Here is an 18041-nt window from a genome sequence, read left to right as displayed (position 1 = left end):
ATGGCTGATGGAACCTGGGCAGAGTCAGGCAGATATGAACAGATTGATGCACTCAGAAGAACACAGACTATTTTGCATTCCTGAGGCATAAACTGAAAGTGGAATGGTGAGAAAAAGAGATTGTCTAATACCAGATTGAGTGGTGGGTTCTCCAAACAAATGACTGGGGACACAAAGCTAAAAAGGTTCAGAAATATTATAGTATTTATCTAAAAAAAAGCACAAAAGAAAGTATCAAATAAACACTATTTTTATTTGTACTGTTCTTCAAACTTGTGTAGCAGTACTATTTTAGAAATTAGTTCTCCAAACAAATTAGATAAAATAAATGTATATTTTATTGTTAAAACAGACACTAATAATTAGCCAATCAAATTAAAATAAACTGAGACATTCAGCTGAAATAGCTTTATGTTTTTTGCTTCTGTGCAAGGTCTAAATCATATATATCCAAATTTATATGGAAAGTCTGAAATTAACTAGGAACAAAATTAGAAAACATAAGTAATAACATTGAAGGAATAAAATTTATATAATGCAAAACAATATAAATACCATATTTGTGTTGCTAGTATTTTTCTAAATGTATTTAATGAAAATGACAATTTTACATTTATAACTTAATAAAAATTTTCTTTCTAAAAATAAAAAGTATATAAAAATAGTATGTATAGATTCAAAAATTCCATAATTTTAATTATATATTCTAGAGAAAAATGATGGAATGGACAAACATTTTATGTGGAAGGGAAACAATGAAGAAGTCAAACTTAATCTTGTTTCAAAGAGTGAAATATATAGTAATAGTTATGGTTCTTCCAAAATACTAAAAATTCAAATGAGGTAATTAGAAGAGAGGTTTATTTTATTACCTTTTCTAGAGTTTCAGGTCGTATTTAGGTACTGAAGAAATCATACAGTTATCTGAAACTAATACTGAGAAAAAATATTTTCTTTCTTATTTCTTAATGATGAATATGAGAAATCAATTGTCCAAATTTGCAAAGGATAAATAAAGAGGATGGAGAGCTGGTCAGCACAGCCCAAGAATAGCACAATCACTTTAACAAATACAGCAAAATAAATAACAAAGATCACAGTCCTCCTGCACTCAGGTCTCTTGCTGATTTCTCCATTCTGTCTAAGCACAAACATATACAAATTCTAGAGGAGCCATTGAAGCAGTTTACATACATCATCAGAACACAGTGCAATGTAGAGAAGGTTAAATAATTAATGTCTTCATAGACGACCCAAAGTGTTCTGAAGATGATGCTACCTTTTTTTTTTATATCACCTCCCTAAAATAATTTACTGTTGTTTAAACTCAGCTAAAAGACAAAACTCAAAACAGCTAACTATACTTTCTCCACATCAGGTTCAAACAGCATAATGTCTAAAGTGCAAAGCACTAGAAAGATCAGCAGAGAGATAGCAGAAAAATTAGCACTCTCTAGACTATGACAAGAAACAAAGTTGCCACAACTCTTAGGCCAATCTGAGAAAAAATATGATAGATATCTTTTAATATATATTCTATTTAAAAGTAGGAATTTCCAGCCGGGTGTGGTGGTGCACACTTGTAATCCCAGCATTCAGGAGGCTGAGACTGGAGGATAGTGGTTTAAAAATAAAGAATAAAAAATAGGGCAGAGGGTGTAGCTCAGAGGTCAAATATAACTGGGTTCCATCCCCATACCTACAAAAGAAAAAGAGAAAAAATAAAAATAGGCATTTACATTTGATTAGTACATGGAAGACACTAAATTTTTTTAACAGTTATTAAATACATCTACTCCCGTTATGCTACTGAGGAATAAAAAAATAACCACAGGACAAATCTGTGGTCCCACTACATCTACTTGAAAACAAAATCACATTAAAACTCCATTAACCATTGAAAATCTGTACACTATGCACACCGTGGTAAACTGAAAAAGATCAGACGTGTTAGTTCAGAGACAGTATTATAATCCTCCCCCCCAAATTATGGTTACTTTCTTTATTTTGCTTTTCTTAGGAGTACTCATCATAAAATGTCTAAAATTGCCCCTGCAAAAGTATCTGTAAGAATTTATGGTAGGAAATGTGTTACCTTGCTGAATCCTTCTTTGAAAGACCCATAGTTTCTTGCAATTAAAAACCATCAACTTTATAAATTAGAAAACTCTAGCCACAAAAGTTTTCTGCTAATGTTTGTCACATAACCCCTTAGTAGGCTGTCAGTCTATATTATCCCTTGAAACTCATGCTTTGTTAGCCATCACTAAAGATTCCTGCATATTAAAATATTTTAATTATTATTTCTACCTTGAGATTTATTGGGACATTCATACTCACCTTGTCTCTGAAGGCTCAGCTTTGTACAAGCAACTTGATTTTAGCAATCATTAATCTCAGTACTTATATACAGATTTAGGGAACTCAAGGTTATTTCAGTATCTTTTCACATAGTCCTAGCCAATCGATAGGTGAGAACCATATATAGGCTTCTAAAAATTCTGGTGCTTTTTTTTTTTTTTTTACTAAATCCTTTCTCAATTTCTTACAAAGTAATTACCTGTTAGACCTTTGCAGAGAATATAGCTAGCGGTTGATGAGGTCACATATAATATTTCAATACTAATATTACATTATCATTAAGACTTTCAGTTTCTGGCTATACATACTCATTGAAAGTTTCATCATATGTTCACAATGCTAATTGCTATAGTTATAGTACTACTTCCTTTATAGTACAAGATTCAATTAGCCAAAATAGCATCTGACTATGAACATCGTTTTCAGATGCTGGATCTCAAGTTTCGGGTAAGGATACATGGTTATCCTTTTTCTAGCACTCTCACAATGCTTGAAGGTCCTATACACAATTGCTGGACTCCTGTCAACTGAAGCTAGTTAAACTCTATTCTGTAAACAGATTGTACCTGGAGCCAAGTCTGTTCTTATTTGTCATATTTTGTACAACTCTGATGGACCCAAAGGGAATGAGGGGTATTTATAATGACTTCTGAAAAGAAATAATCCCCAAATATATCTAAGGAAAATCTTTGAAGAGAAAACCTGTTTCCCTGAGAAATGGCTGAAAGCTGTTTTTCTACCAGCAAGGATGATTAAGGAGTATGAAAGAGAGGAATTGAAAAATTCTCATTTCTGTCTGCATTTTCACAGTTTTCCCTATTCCGTGTCTCAGGGTCCTATTATTTTTTTCACAAGTTCATTTAGTTGAAAATTTTACTGATACTCAAATCTGCAACACTTTTTACCACTCTAAATATTAGTCCTCAGCCACATCAGGTCTCAACTGGAACAGAAACTTCTTAAAACTGTCAGTGAGAAGCTCTGATTTTTGACTTATTAACTGAGTTAGAGATTCAGTCTTATTGTGTTCTTTTACATCAATATACTTTCTAGAGTTCCTAGTCACCATCTAAAATAAAATCTTTGCAATCATTATTATTAGCAACAGAATGAAATTTGAAAGAAATGTTATCTCTCAAAGCCTAAATATTAATTGCATTTCTTAGCATAATAATGCCTGTGACATTTTGAGACCTCTGATGCCACAATCTCACACAATTTACTGATGTCCAAATTCTCCAGAAATCATTTGATCCATGGACTTTTCAATATGTATACATTTCATCCTCAGAATCCTATTTTGTTTCTTAGAGCAAATTCACATACCAATTATTATATCATTTAGGAATCACCAAACAAGTGGGGGGAGACTAGAAAGCTTGTATAATAAAATTGATGTTATGTGAAATGTTTAACAAAGCAAAGCATTATAAAAAGTATGTGTACAATTTATAAAAATTAAAAAGAGAAGATGATAAAATATAGAACTTTGGGGATAGTGGAATTTTCACTTATATTTAATCCCCGGATTTTCAGAAAAAAATAAACTAAAAAACATATTTGCAGGCCGGGCGTGGTGGCGCATGCTTGTAATCACCCCGCTTGGGAGGCGGAGACAGGAGGATCGCGCTGGTTCGGAGCCAGTCTCGCTGTCTTAAGAGACCCTTTTTCCAAATAAAAAAATAGGTCTGGGAGTGTAGCCCGGAGGCGAACCCCAGTACCACCAAAAAAATAAAAATATTTACAGGTATGTTATTTTTCCGACATGAATACTCTTACCATGGATGATTTCTATTTAGCAGTAGAAACTCAGTTAAGATAGAATTGGTAGGTGATGCCCACAACTGATTATTTTAAGCTAAAAAAGTTATCTCCACCTCCAGCATACTAGCAGTCATAAGTGGAGACAGCAACAGCTGGAAGGCATTTCAATGCTTAGGCCATCAACGGTGAAGAAAGTGGCAGTTACCCTAAGTCAGAGGTGGTAGTTGTCTGAAGAAGATTGTCTAGCATGAAAAATGGAATAATTTCATTGAATCCTACGGAGAGGAGTGAACTATGGATTACATAACCTGATCATTTCTCTTCTAATCTCTCCATCTCTTGTCAGTGTCAAACACTGACTGAAGCTAACTGAATTCCTACGACAAGAAAGTTGATGATTTCTTCTATAAAGAGCACAAGCACAGAATAGATGAAGAGAAAGAAAGTCAGTAGGAAATTTTTTTAAAATCCAATATAAGATGAATTTTTCTTTTGTCATATCTTACATAGTGTTCTCACTACGTTAATGTTAACATAGTGTTAACATATACATGTTAACATAATGTTAACATATACATGTTATGTATATGTTAGTGTTAAATATATTTTCTGCAGTAATATTTTGGCAGTACTAGGAGTAGAATCCAGGTGCTTCCTAACTTTAGGCTACATTGCCAGCCCTATTTTTTATTCTTTATTTTGAAATAGGGTCTCACTGAGTTGCAAAGGGCTTTACTAAGGCTTTCTGTGAACCACTATCCTCCTGTCTCAGACTCTCAAGTGCTGAGATTAAAAGCCAGCGCCACCATGCCTGACTTCTACAGTATTTTAAGTAAACTGTCCAATACAATTATTTAAATTATAGTTGATTGAAAAAATAGCTTACTCTATTTCTTGTTACTCAAACAAGTAGGTATCTACTACTTGTTTCTGTAACTTCAGATGCATAACAAAAATAGAATTCTGAATATTTCTGCACACACTGCAAATTTCAAAAAATTGGGGAAGCTTTATAAAATAATTTTATTCACAATATTCATTATATTTGTTTGGTGGCATCATTCCTCACATTTTTGTCTTTCCTTTGTCATTACAAAAAAGACAAACATATGCAACATGTTTCATACCTGTGTAGATCTGTTAATTTCTCTACAGAAAACATATTTTTCATTCAGAAGTTTCTGTATCTCCAAAGCATTCTTTAAGCTTTTCACTTTTCTCCAGTTTTCTCTGGAGAAAAATTGATTTTTTTTCATCTTTAGTGGTTCAGCTGCAGTTTAAACTGCTCTATGAAATACTATATAAACATACCAAGTGCTCTTTCTATCTTTTCTCAATTTGTATTTCAATCTAGAAAAAAAAACTGTTAACCATACCACCTATTCATTACATATATTCTAATGCCTGAAAATTCATTTGAAGAACGTGGATTTTTCATTTAGATATTTCAGGCACTTAGTATGTAATACAGACTTTCACTAATTTAGCAATTGTCTTGTTCATTTGTGCTGCTTTAACAAAATAATTGAGACTTAGTAATTTATTACAAACAGGAACTTCCAGGAATATGGTGACTGAGGGAAGAAGACATACCAGTCCTCATGACATCTGATCTCTATTACTTTAAAAACAGCATTGCACAAAATTCAGAAAATACCATAACTAGAAGAATAAAATAAATACAAGGAGATCATAAAGCAGAAAAATACCTGCCCACCTCACAACCACAGTCATCACAAAGGTGCTAACTTGCTCACTGTACTTGATTCCAGAGACAAAAAAACAAACAAACAAAAAAAAAAAAAACTAAGAACCTGAAGTAAGGAGCTACAGATCATTGGAATTGGAAGCCATAACTTCATCCGGTGCAAACACTGGATACAACTTCTAGAAGTGATGACCTAGCTTACCACAATCTCCAGAGATCCAGAGCAGAGCGCTACAACACCAGGAAAGAAACCTGCCCTCCTTGTGGCTGTGTGTGCCACAGCTGCTCCATCTTGCCTCACGGTACCTGACTCCAAGGATGAACAGAAAAACAACCAAGACCTGAAGCAAGCAGCTGTAGATCATTGGAATTCAAGCAGTGGCGACTGAGCTTACCACAACCTCCAGCGATCCAGACTGGTGCTCAACAATACCATAAGTGAAGCCACCATCCCCCTGGGAGAATGCCCAATGCTCACCCACAAGAAACTCGCACAGCCACAATAAGCTCCCTGGGTCTGAGACTTTGTGGTTCAACCCAGAGAAGGTAGGGATGGAGTTGGCTGTTGTACAAAGCAGAGGCTCAGAGAGAGTCAGGCTCTGCATCAGTGGAAAGTGTGGGGTAGTCCTATGCTTAACACTAGATTCAATTAGTAGGATCTCAGCAATAATCACAGACCACCCAAACATGGTAAATGGAAAGAAGTCAGATCAGTCCAGCCCTTAACTGTGCAGAAAAGAGACTCTTACATTGAGTTTGGTCTCAGAGGCATTTGCCACCTACATAGGCAGAAAAAGACTGCTTTTCTACATCTGTGAAAAGAGTGATGGGTGATCTGCAGTTAACACTAGAACTAGCCCCATTGATACCGGCCAACACCATAGACTGAGAAAGACTCAGAGAACCAAAGTTGCAACAGGAAAGGTGCCAGTGAGACTCAATGTCTGCAGGAAGAGACTACAGAGGCCCAGTCTGCTGAATATCCATATATTTATAGAGTTGCATTAATTTGTCATTAGTGTTGTTTTAGTTTTTAGTTCTTTGTGTGTGTGTGTGTGTGTGTGTGTGTGTGTGTGTGTGTGTGTTTGTTGGTGTGTGGGTGTGTATGAGTGTATATGCCTGTTTGTTTATTCTCTTATCAATGCACCTCCCAAGCTTCTTTCCTTTTACATACCTACTCTCTTCTATCTTCTTTCTTTTTTCATTTTTCTGATCCTCTTTTCCATTTCCTGTCTTGTATTAAATCTACTTTATATTACTATACTAGAAACTCTACATTGGTTACTATAATACTACTACATATTCACTATCTCTATTAAACTCATACACTCATTTTATTCTATCCTATCTGAGGCAATACCCTTTTCTTGTATTTATGGCTTCACTTTCCTGATCATTCAATATTCACTGTTGAATGCAATAAAAATTTCCCTTAGATATACTATCTGACACATAGAAACTGAGAAATACCTATCAAAAGCAAGAGATAGAAAATTTTGAAATCATGAGAAAGAGGAATAACAAAGAAAGCAATGAGCTCCCACAACACCACAGTAACAGAACCTGCCAACACAGAATTGCAGAGATCTCAAGAAGGTCAAATCAGAAATGTAACTGTATAAATAATACAAGACTTCCAAAAAGAATTTAGAGCAAAGCAGAAAGAAGTAAAGAATCCTATCATTGAAGTGAAGGCATCAATTCAAACTATAAACACTCAGACCACATGGAGAATAAAATCTCACTCCTAGAAGATGACCACTCCAAAAATGAACATATAGTATATATCTTAGAAAAAACAATTTTACAGCATGAATTAGACATTGAAGAAATATGGGCCCATTTTAAAAGAGTTAACCTAAGGATAACTGGCAGAAAAGAGATATTAGAAGATGAAACCAAAGGCATCAACAATCTTTTCAAAGAAGTAATATCAGAACATTTTCCAAACAGAACAAAAGGTCAATACACATGTACAGGAAACTTATGCAAAACACTTTAGACATGAAACTTTTCAGAGAAAATGTTCCCATACCACATAATATTCAAACTTACCAACATAGAAGCCAAGAAAAGAATCTTAAAGGCAACAAAAACAAAAGACCATGTAACATTCAGAGGCAAACCAATGAGAATCACTCCAGACTTCCTAAACCAAGTCATAAAAGACAGAAGTACCAGAAGTAGCATATTCCAAACTCTGAAAGAAAACAACTTGCAGCCCATAATTTTCTACCCAGCAAAACTGTCTCATGACAAATAGAAGCTAAAGAAATTTATGTCTTCTAAACCAGCACTAGAAAAAATAGAAAAAAGATTAACTGCAAAAAACAAATAAGTAATAAATGCCATAACCAGAAAAACAAGAATATCCATCCAGAAAACAAGTAAGCAAAAGAGAACAAGCACTACAAAAAACAGAAGTTAAATATCAATATTTCAAAAATTAAAAATCATCTCTCAATAATTAAACTGAACATAAATGGCCTCATCTACACAATAAAAATACAAAGTGGAAAAATAGATTAAAAATGAGAATCGATATATCTGTTGTCTGCAAGACATACACCTTACAATAAAGATAGTAACAAACTAAAGGTGAAGGGCTGTAGCAAGGTGAACCATGCTAACATAACTCAAAGACAAGCAGGAGTAGTGTCACTATGATATCAGACAAGTGAGACTTCCAGCCCCAGCTTATTAGAAAAGACAAAGCAGGTCATTATTTACTAATAAAAGGAACAATCTATCATAAAATTTAGCTATTGTTATACCCAGAGAAAATAACAATAGCCAAAATTTATGATACTATCTTAGAAGACCTAACAAACTCAACCACAAGAGTTATAGAATTGATTACAAATTTTAGCATAATGTAGGGATACAAAATCAATCTTTAAAAATTGGAAGCTTTTCTGTATACCAACCATAATTCCACTGAGAAAGAAATCCAGAAAACACTTCCACTCAGGATATTCCACCAAAAATTAAAATTCTTAGGAATAAAGTTAACCAAGGAGGTAAAAGACCTCTACAAATAAAATTATAAAACATTGAAAAAGAAAGAGAGGAAGACCTTAGAAGATGGACAGATCTTCCATGTTCATAAATAGGCAGAATAAATATTATCCAAATGGCCATACATCTAAAAGTGATCTACAGATTCAATGCAACACCTATTAAATTACTAAGATCATTTCTTCACAGACTTGAAAAAAATCAGTCCTTAAATTTATTTGGAAAGACAAAAAACCCCAGAATAACCAAAGTAGTTTTTAACAACAAAAATCATGCAAGAGGTATTACAATACATAACTTTAAAGTGTAATGCATAGCCATAGTATTAAAAACACTGTGGTACTGGCACAAAAACAGATGCACAAACCAATGAATAGAAGACTCAGAAACAAATCTGCACACTTACAGCCAACTGATTTTTGACAAAGGGGCCAAAAACATACACCGGAAAAAAGATAACCTGTTCAACAAATAGTGTTGGCAAAACTGGCTAACCATATGCAGAAAAATGGAAATAAATACCACTTTCTCACCCTGTACAGGAGTCAATTCAAGATGGTTCAAATACTTGGAAATTAGACCAGAGACCTTGACGTTCCTTGAAGAGGGCATAGGTCCAAAACTGCAACACATTGGCACAGGTAAAACTTTCTTAACAAGGCCCCAAAGGCACAAGAAATTAAATGTGAATCACTACATGGAATTGCATGAAACTGAAGAGCTTCTGTACAGCAAAGGAAACTATCAAGAACCTCAATCAAGAGCCAACAGAATGGGAGAAAATTTTTGCCAAATATTCCTCCAATAGAGTACTAACATCTAGACTATGCAGAGAATTCAAGACATTCAGAATTAAGACAACAAATAAGCCAATCAAAAATTGGGACGTGAACTAAATAGATGCTTCATGAAATAATAAATTCAAATGGACAATATGCATGAAAAAATGCTCAACTTCCTTAGCAATCAGACAGATGCAAATTAAAACCACCCTGAGATTTTACCTAACTCCAATTAGAATGACAATCATTCAAAACAAAACAAAACAAAAAAAAAACCAACAAATGCTGGTGAGTATGTGTGGAGAAGCGGAACTCTAATACATTTTTGGAGGAATTGCAAAGTAGTGCAACCACTTTGGGGGATCCTCAGAAGAATGGGAACAAACTAACCATATGATCCAGCAATACCACTTCTTTATATCTACCCAAAAGAATGGAAACCAAACTATCAAACTAATGCATGTGTATCTATGTTCATAGCTACACAATTAACTATTGCCAAACTATGGAACCAGCCAAAATGTTCATCAACAGATGACCGGATTATAAAACTATGGAATATGAACATTGGAATTTTACTCAGCCATAAAGAAAAACACAATTACATCATTTATAGGGAAATGGATGGAACTAAAGGACATTATGCTAAGTGAAATTAGTCAGTCACAAAAAATAAGAAATTGGATATTCTCCCCAATATGTGGAAGTTAGGGAGAAATGGTCATAGGATAAACTCTAGATAAAGGAGAAACTATTAATGAGAAAATAAGGCTACCAAACCAAGGGGATAGGAGGGGAAAAGAGAAAAATTCTGTAATGCGTTTGATATTCTTTAACAAACATATCGATGTAAATCTCTAAGCTAACCATAAGAAGGAGGAAGGGAGAGAGAATGAAGTGTGAATTGGGTAAGGGATAATTGGGTGATGTGTACATGTATGTCTCCACCATCTTGTACCCCATTATGATGTATGACTAAAATGCACAATTTTTTTTTTAATAGGAAATTCATGGCCAGGCGTGGTGGCACATGCTTGTATTCTCAGCATTTGGGAGGCTGAGACAGGAGGATCATGATTCACAGACAACCTCAGCTGCTACTTAGTGAGGCCCTTTACAAATCAGTGAGACATTGTTTGAAAATAAAAGAATATAAAATAGGTTGGGGTGTAGCTAGGTAGAATGCCCCTGGATTCCATCACCAGTACCACAAAAGAAAAAATAATCAGGTAAAAAGAAAAAAACAACTTTCTTATCTATCTCTTTACTTTTGGTTTCAGAGGTGGTTCCATAATTGTTTTTTCTTAAAAAAGTATATCAGTGACAATTATGACACATAATATCAGTTAGTTTAAATGTTGCAAATAAGAAAAATATGTGTAAGATTAAGATTATATAATCAAAATATTTTAAAATAAAATGTACAAATAATAATAAAAAACAAAACAAAGCCCTAAAATCATGCAAAAGCAAGACAAAAAAAATAATAAAAGAAGTCAAATCTAAAGTACAGTGGCATGTTTAAAGGCAATGCTACAAACTAAAAAAAGGCTATAAAAAAACAATAAGAAAATAAAAATAAACATATATGATATATTGGTAAGTCAATATTAAAAATAAGTCCTTTTTCTTTGAATCAAAAGTATAAGACACCCTTGATAAAATAAACAACTTACTTAATTGACATTCAAATTATAAAATGCATTCAATAAACACTGTTTGGTAAGTCTATACCAAAAACACAGCCAGACATGGTGGTGATCACATGTAATCTCTGTACTTGGTAAACTGAACCAGGAAGATCACAGGTTTGAGGTCAACCACAGCAATTTAGCAAGACCCTACCAAGTTAATTAGACACTATTTCAAAAATAAATGAATAAATAAAACCTGGTATTGTGGTACACTCTTATTAAGAGCAATACTTGAGAGACTGAGACAGAAGGATCTCAGGTTTGCAGCCAGCCTCAGCAACTTGGACCCTACTTCAAAATAAAATAGAACTGGAAGTGTATCTCAGAGGTACAATGGGTTTAATTCCAAGTACCACAAAACAAATAAATAGTACATGAATAAATAAATACAAATATAAAAGGTTATGTGTGTAGCTTAAAGGTAACATGCCCCTTGGTTCAAGCCAAGAAGAAAAAAGGAGAAGGAAGCGGAGGAAAAAACAATTAAAACATGTATTAACTGATTTAGAATAAAGATACATTAATGATTGTTTTTGTTCAATGAAATTACTTTTTAAGTTTTTTGCTAATACAGGTTTGCTCTACCTCTAATATACACCTCAACCAGTTTTATTTTTTATTTTGAAACACAGACTCACTATGTTATCATGTGTGAGCCTTGAATCTAAAATGCTCCTTAGCCAGGTGTGGTGGCCCATGCTTGTAATCCCAACATTCGGGAGGCTGAGACCGGAGAATCGTGGTTCATGGACAGCCTCAGCTACTTAGTGAGGCCCTCCGCAACTTAGTGAGACCTTTTTTCAAAATAAAGAATAAAATATAGGGCAGGGGGTGTAGCTCGGAGGTTAAATGTTTCTGGGTTCCATCCTCAGACCTGCTAAATAAATAAATAAATAAATAAATAAACAAACAAACAAACAAATAAATAAATAAATAAAAACTAAAATGCTCCTGTCTCAGTCTTTCAAGTACTTAGATTATAGAAGTGCACTGGCTAGTTCAATTACTTATAAAAGAGTAATGAAAACCTAATTTTTTTCTGGGACAAACAAATGTTCACAGATTAAAATTACCCATATTATGTATTTTGCTAGAGATATATACCGTATATACTCTCAGACAAATGATCACAAGAGTAAACAACCAATACTCCTGTGTGCTGCTAATTGTGATGTTTGGAAGGTTAGGTTATTAAGTGCATTATTTTTCTTAAAATATTTTCAACTTATAGTGGGGAATATTAGGACATAATGACATCATAAGTTGAGAAATACCTCTATGGTTTCTGAAAGTTAAGACTCCCAACATATGACTTTTGGCAAAAAAAAAAATCTGTTCTTAATTATTTGAGTGTAAACATGTACATTTTTGCACAAAAATATGCATATGTTTATAGAAACATATACCAATATATTCCTGTTAATTTTGTATTTATCTGCTAGTTTCTTGTCCTACTGCTTGTAATCAGAAAATCATTAGGGATAGTATGTTTAAAATAGAAAGAGATATAGATTTTTTACATATGTGTATTTTAACCAGGTCTTAAGCTACACATTTCATTATACTTAATCATAAAACTGAACTCCACAGCCTGAGCTCTATTACTTTAAATTTTGGAAAATATTAAATATCTTCTATTTAGACGCTTGCATACCTTAAGACTAAGCTGATTTCTCATTTCTCTCATTAATTCTGCTCAGCACCAACTGGTCTTAATCTACTCACTTTCTGCTCCTTTGTAGTAATATTGTCTCTTTTTCTGTTTTTTTTAATTACATTTTATTCATATTTTATGTAGTTAATAATGATGTGATAAACAAAATGTTAAGTAGTGATTGAAAGGTTTTTATTCTTGATTAAATTTTATCAGAAGTAAAATAAAATATTTTATTTTCATCGCATTTTGTGGTAAAGTATCATTAGGAATAATGTAAAAGTATGACTATCAGAGCAAACAAATTGCCTGAAAGGAGTTGAACCATAGCAAGTACAGAAAGGAGTTAGGGATCCTCAGGGGAACTCTGTTTCCTTAAGGGTTCATAGAGATTATCATCATGGATTTCACCATATTGAATTTATCTTCAGAAACTTACTTTTCTCTACTTTAAATCATCCCTAAAGAGTGGAAATAAATGTTTTGTTTTGTGTGAGAAAACTGAGAATTTATATTTATATTAAGACAGGATCTAGAAATTAATCATATATTCACAAATATTTGTAAATGGAAAAATTTTAGCTTAAGTTCCTCAGAAAAGCAAATTGTGTACTAGAATTTTTATAGTTACTACAATGCTAAGGACAAGAGTTTGGACATGAAAGAAATGATACTGAACTGCCTGCCTCTTGGTATCAAGTGCAGTTTATTGTTATCTTCTTTAATTTTGATATCTCCTATACAATATTCAAATATATGTATGTTACATAATTTATATAATTATTTCTCCTTGCACATACTTTTAGTTAAATTTCAGTATTTTACAATTTAAACTCTAATCATCACTATATGTTCATAATAATTGAGATAAATTATCATGGTAAATATCTTGTTGGGTCAGGTGTAAATACATTTATAACTTTATTATATAAAGTTAGTCCATCCCCCCAAAATGTTTTACCAGTTTGAGTTCCATTAGCCAATCATAAAAGTTACTGTTTCTTCATAGGCTTTTCAAAATATATGAATATTCACTAATATTAAATAATTTTATAGGTGATATGTAGGAACATATGTATCTCATATGATATTACTATTTCCATAATTATGAAAAAAGTTGAGCACTTTGTATGTTTCAGTATATTTATTTACTTACTAATAATTTAAGTACTGGGGATGGACCCCAGGGGCATTCTACCTCCAAGCTATACACCCAGTCCTATTTTTTACTCTTTATTTTGAAACAGAGTCTTACTGAGTTGTAAAGGGTCTCACTAAGTATCAGAGGCTTTCGGTGAACCCAGATCCTCCTGTCTTAGCCTGCCAAGTACTGGGATTCCAAGCATTCATCACCGTGCTCAGTTATTTAATTATATTTATATATGCTCTTGTATTTTCTCCATTTTCTAATAGATTGTGCTTCCTCACCCTCATATTTTATTCATTTTAAAAATATTACCAGCAAGGCATGGTGGCGCACGCTTGTAATCCCCACACTTGGGAGGCTGAGACAGGAGGATCTCACAGGTTTAAAGCCAGCCTCAGCTACTTAGTGAGAACTTGTTTCCAAATAAAATGAAAAATAGGTCTGGGAGGGTAGCCTGGAGGTAGAAAGCCTGTGGGTTCCACCCCCAGTACTACAAAAAAAATTATGATTATTATCTCTTTATATATATATTATCTTTTTTAGGTACCCATTTTGTTATTTGTCTATTATTTTTATTGTGTTATTTTCTGTTTTGTTTGATTGGATTCTTTTTTTTTTCCTAGAGCATTCTGATTTGGATGACATCCTCCAAATAATGAAGTCAGCTAGAAGTAGAACCAATCAGTGTACACAAATTTTACTAAATGTGTTCTGAGGGAAATAAAATACCATGAATCTCAAGTTTATAATATTATGTTTAAAATGTTTGATTAATACATAGAGTAATGTGCTTATATCAAGTAGGCAGATGGGCAAATGAATCTAAAGATGTGGAGAAAAGTCTAATGCAAGAATTACAAGAATATTCAGGCAAGTAAACTGTACACTAGCAGAATAAAAAGGATAGATGACAGAGCTGTTTAATTTTAAGGATTGATAGAGAAGGAAAAGTCAACAAACAGAAATGGAAAGTATATCCCTGGTATTTACAGAGAATAATAAAGTGAAAAACTAAATAAGTTAAGGTAGATTTATTAGTCAGGTTTTTTCACTATGATAAATTACCTGAAGTAGAATAACTTTAAAAAATAGATCTTTTAAGCTAATATTTTTGGAAGTTGATATTCAGTTTTCTATAGAATAGTACAATCCCTGGTAAAGGCCACAGGGTGGATAGTGGGCCCTATCTTAAAAAAGAAGCAAAAAACAACTCATGGCCAAACTCAAGTTTTTATAATAAAACTCTAGCAATATCAGGCTGGGGTGCCACAGAAATACTTTAATCTCTTTCAAAGGCATTTCCCAGTCAACCTAAGGAACACCCACCTGGTTCTATCTTCTAACAGTTTGGCTATCTCTTAAATTCTCCAACCTGAGGACCAAGTTCCCAACACATGTGCCTTTGATAGAATCAGTTCCTTAAGTATTTTCCCCCTTTCTATATATGGTATAATTTGAGTAGCATTGGTGTTATTTTTCTCCAAACATAAAGAATTAAAGTCAGCATATTTTAGGGATGTATATGTACCCATGTTTATCACAGCACAATTCACAGAAGCCAATTTATGAAATCAGTCTAGACATCTTCTACAGATAAATAGATAAAAACTTAGTATGTGTAACATGGTAGAATTTTATTTAGCAATAAAGAAAAATGAAATGATATAATTTTCCAGAAAATTAATGGAGGTATAGGACATTGTTAAGCAAAATAAGCCAGGTACATAAAAGTGAGTATTATATGTTTTCTTTTACATGTAGAATTTTTTGAAATATTGATGATATTGAGTAACTATTTCAGTAAGAGTGCAGAACCATTTCAATAATAGTGCAATTGAAAGTGAAATATATATTGAGAAATAAGTAAGTAGAGTTTGGATTGCTTAAAATAATCATAAAGTAATAGTAAAATTTTAGGATTTGTGGTAAGAAATGGTCAATACTAATATGAAAGAAAAGCTAGAATAGGATCAATGTCCAGTGTTAGATATGCTGCCAATAGGAACTTGAAGTCACTGAAAATGATAACACATGTTGGATCCAAAGGACAGTGATTCATGTAAAAAATTCAATAAGTTCAAAATGTGAGCAGGAGAATAGTTGATTATAAAAATGGTGAAAAAAGAAGATAATATACAATTTTCTAAAGAGGTTATTATTCTTCCAAAAAGAGCCTGACCTACATTCTCATGTATGAAAATTTCTAGGAAAGAAGAAGAACAACAACAACAACAAAACCCTCCCACTACAGGAGGGATCAGAAATCACAAAGCTTAAAAACAAAAAGTGTTAAGAAATATTTTCAATATGATTTTACTGCTACTTGTTTTTTTCTGCTTAAATTCAATCTAAAAACTTCTTAAAAGTCATTTTGTATTTGTTTGCCACAGTGGAGTGAAATGTATTATTTAGATCTTGTGATTATTTCAACTGGATAAATATATTTGATTCTAGTCCTAAAATTAGTGCATCAGAATAACTTTCTCTACAATACATATGTGGGAATGTACAGCATAAGTGAATCATCTCTAGATGAGACCAAGATAGCTGTTGTGGTGGGTGAGGGAGAGAGAGAAAGAGAGAGAGAGAGAGAAAAAAAAAGAGAGAGAGAGAGAGAGAGAGAGAGAGAGAGAGAGAGAGAGAGAGAGAGAGAGATTGGTTGACTGATTCTTGGAATTACTTTCCATGTGCCTGCTTATCTTTCAGATAAAGTGCTTGATTCTGCACCATAAATTAATGATTTTTATTTTATAAATAAATCATAAAGAAACAGGTTATAATAGATAAATGTGTGCATAAGATCAGAGATAGAAAACACTCAAAAGGCAGTATGTTTCTCAGAGTTAGTTCTATGGTGTTATCATATATGTAATCATGAGAGAGTTCATAGAAGTAGATGGATAATCATATACTAATATCATGTAGTATAATAAAAATAAATTTGTCCCTGATTAATAGCACTGGGCTTCTAAAACATTTCAAATTTCTTGAGTAATAAAAATGTCCTTGTTATTCATAATGATCCCTTTCAGAAGACCACATCTGAGTTTATGTTAATGAGGTGACTCAGGGTGAGGCAATTTTACACTGATCATCAAAACACCCAGGGATTGGAAGTTGGAAACTTTCAACTCCGCTCAAGTCCTCCAGAGAGGTAAGAGGGCTTGAGAGTGAGCACTGTGGAAACTCTTGACCAATGTGATTGAGCCAGATTTCAGGGTGGTGAACAGGACAAGATGCTAGTAAGGTAGCAGTTTTTGATTGGCATGGGACTTTGTGCCATCCTTCTTTACATGGTACCATGCTCTCTGCTTCTATTTCATTTGGCTGTTTCTGAGATGCATTAAGTATTTTCTTGAGTTCTATGAGCTATTCTAGTGAAGTATTAGACACTGGAGGGGAAGATGGAAACACATAAATTTGTAGTTGGTTGAGCAGACCTGTGGGTAGCCTAGGTAACTCATTTGTCACTGACATCTGAATTGTAGGCAATCTTGTAGGACTGTGCCTGTAAACCTGTAGAATCTCAAACTAACTTCTGATAGCTGGTGTCAGCATTAAATCAAATTATTGGGCACTCAGATGTTGTCAGAGGACTTGAGAATCTCATAGGTCATGTATTAATTAGGATAACAACAAAACAGACTAAGTAACTCAAGAATTGTGAGAAAATAATTGAGATTGTAACATTAATTTCCTTGGACATTAAAAATTCAAACTAGTGCATGTGTCTTGTTATACAAGCGAACATAAACAAAAAATATTTTACCCCCAATAGCATTTATAGGATTATAAAGCATAATGCCTATGTCTCTAAAACTGTACCCATAATAAAAAAATAAATAAAATTTTCCAAAAATGCTTTGAAATCTTCTTAATCACATTTCAGAAGCTAGTTTTTTGTAAAGAAAAT

The sequence above is a fragment of the Muscardinus avellanarius genome (assembly GCF_963383645.1).
Source record: "Muscardinus avellanarius genome assembly, chromosome: 1".
NCBI classification, from domain to species: Eukaryota; Metazoa; Chordata; class Mammalia; order Rodentia; family Gliridae; genus Muscardinus; species Muscardinus avellanarius.
This window is presented reverse-complemented; position numbering follows the sequence as displayed.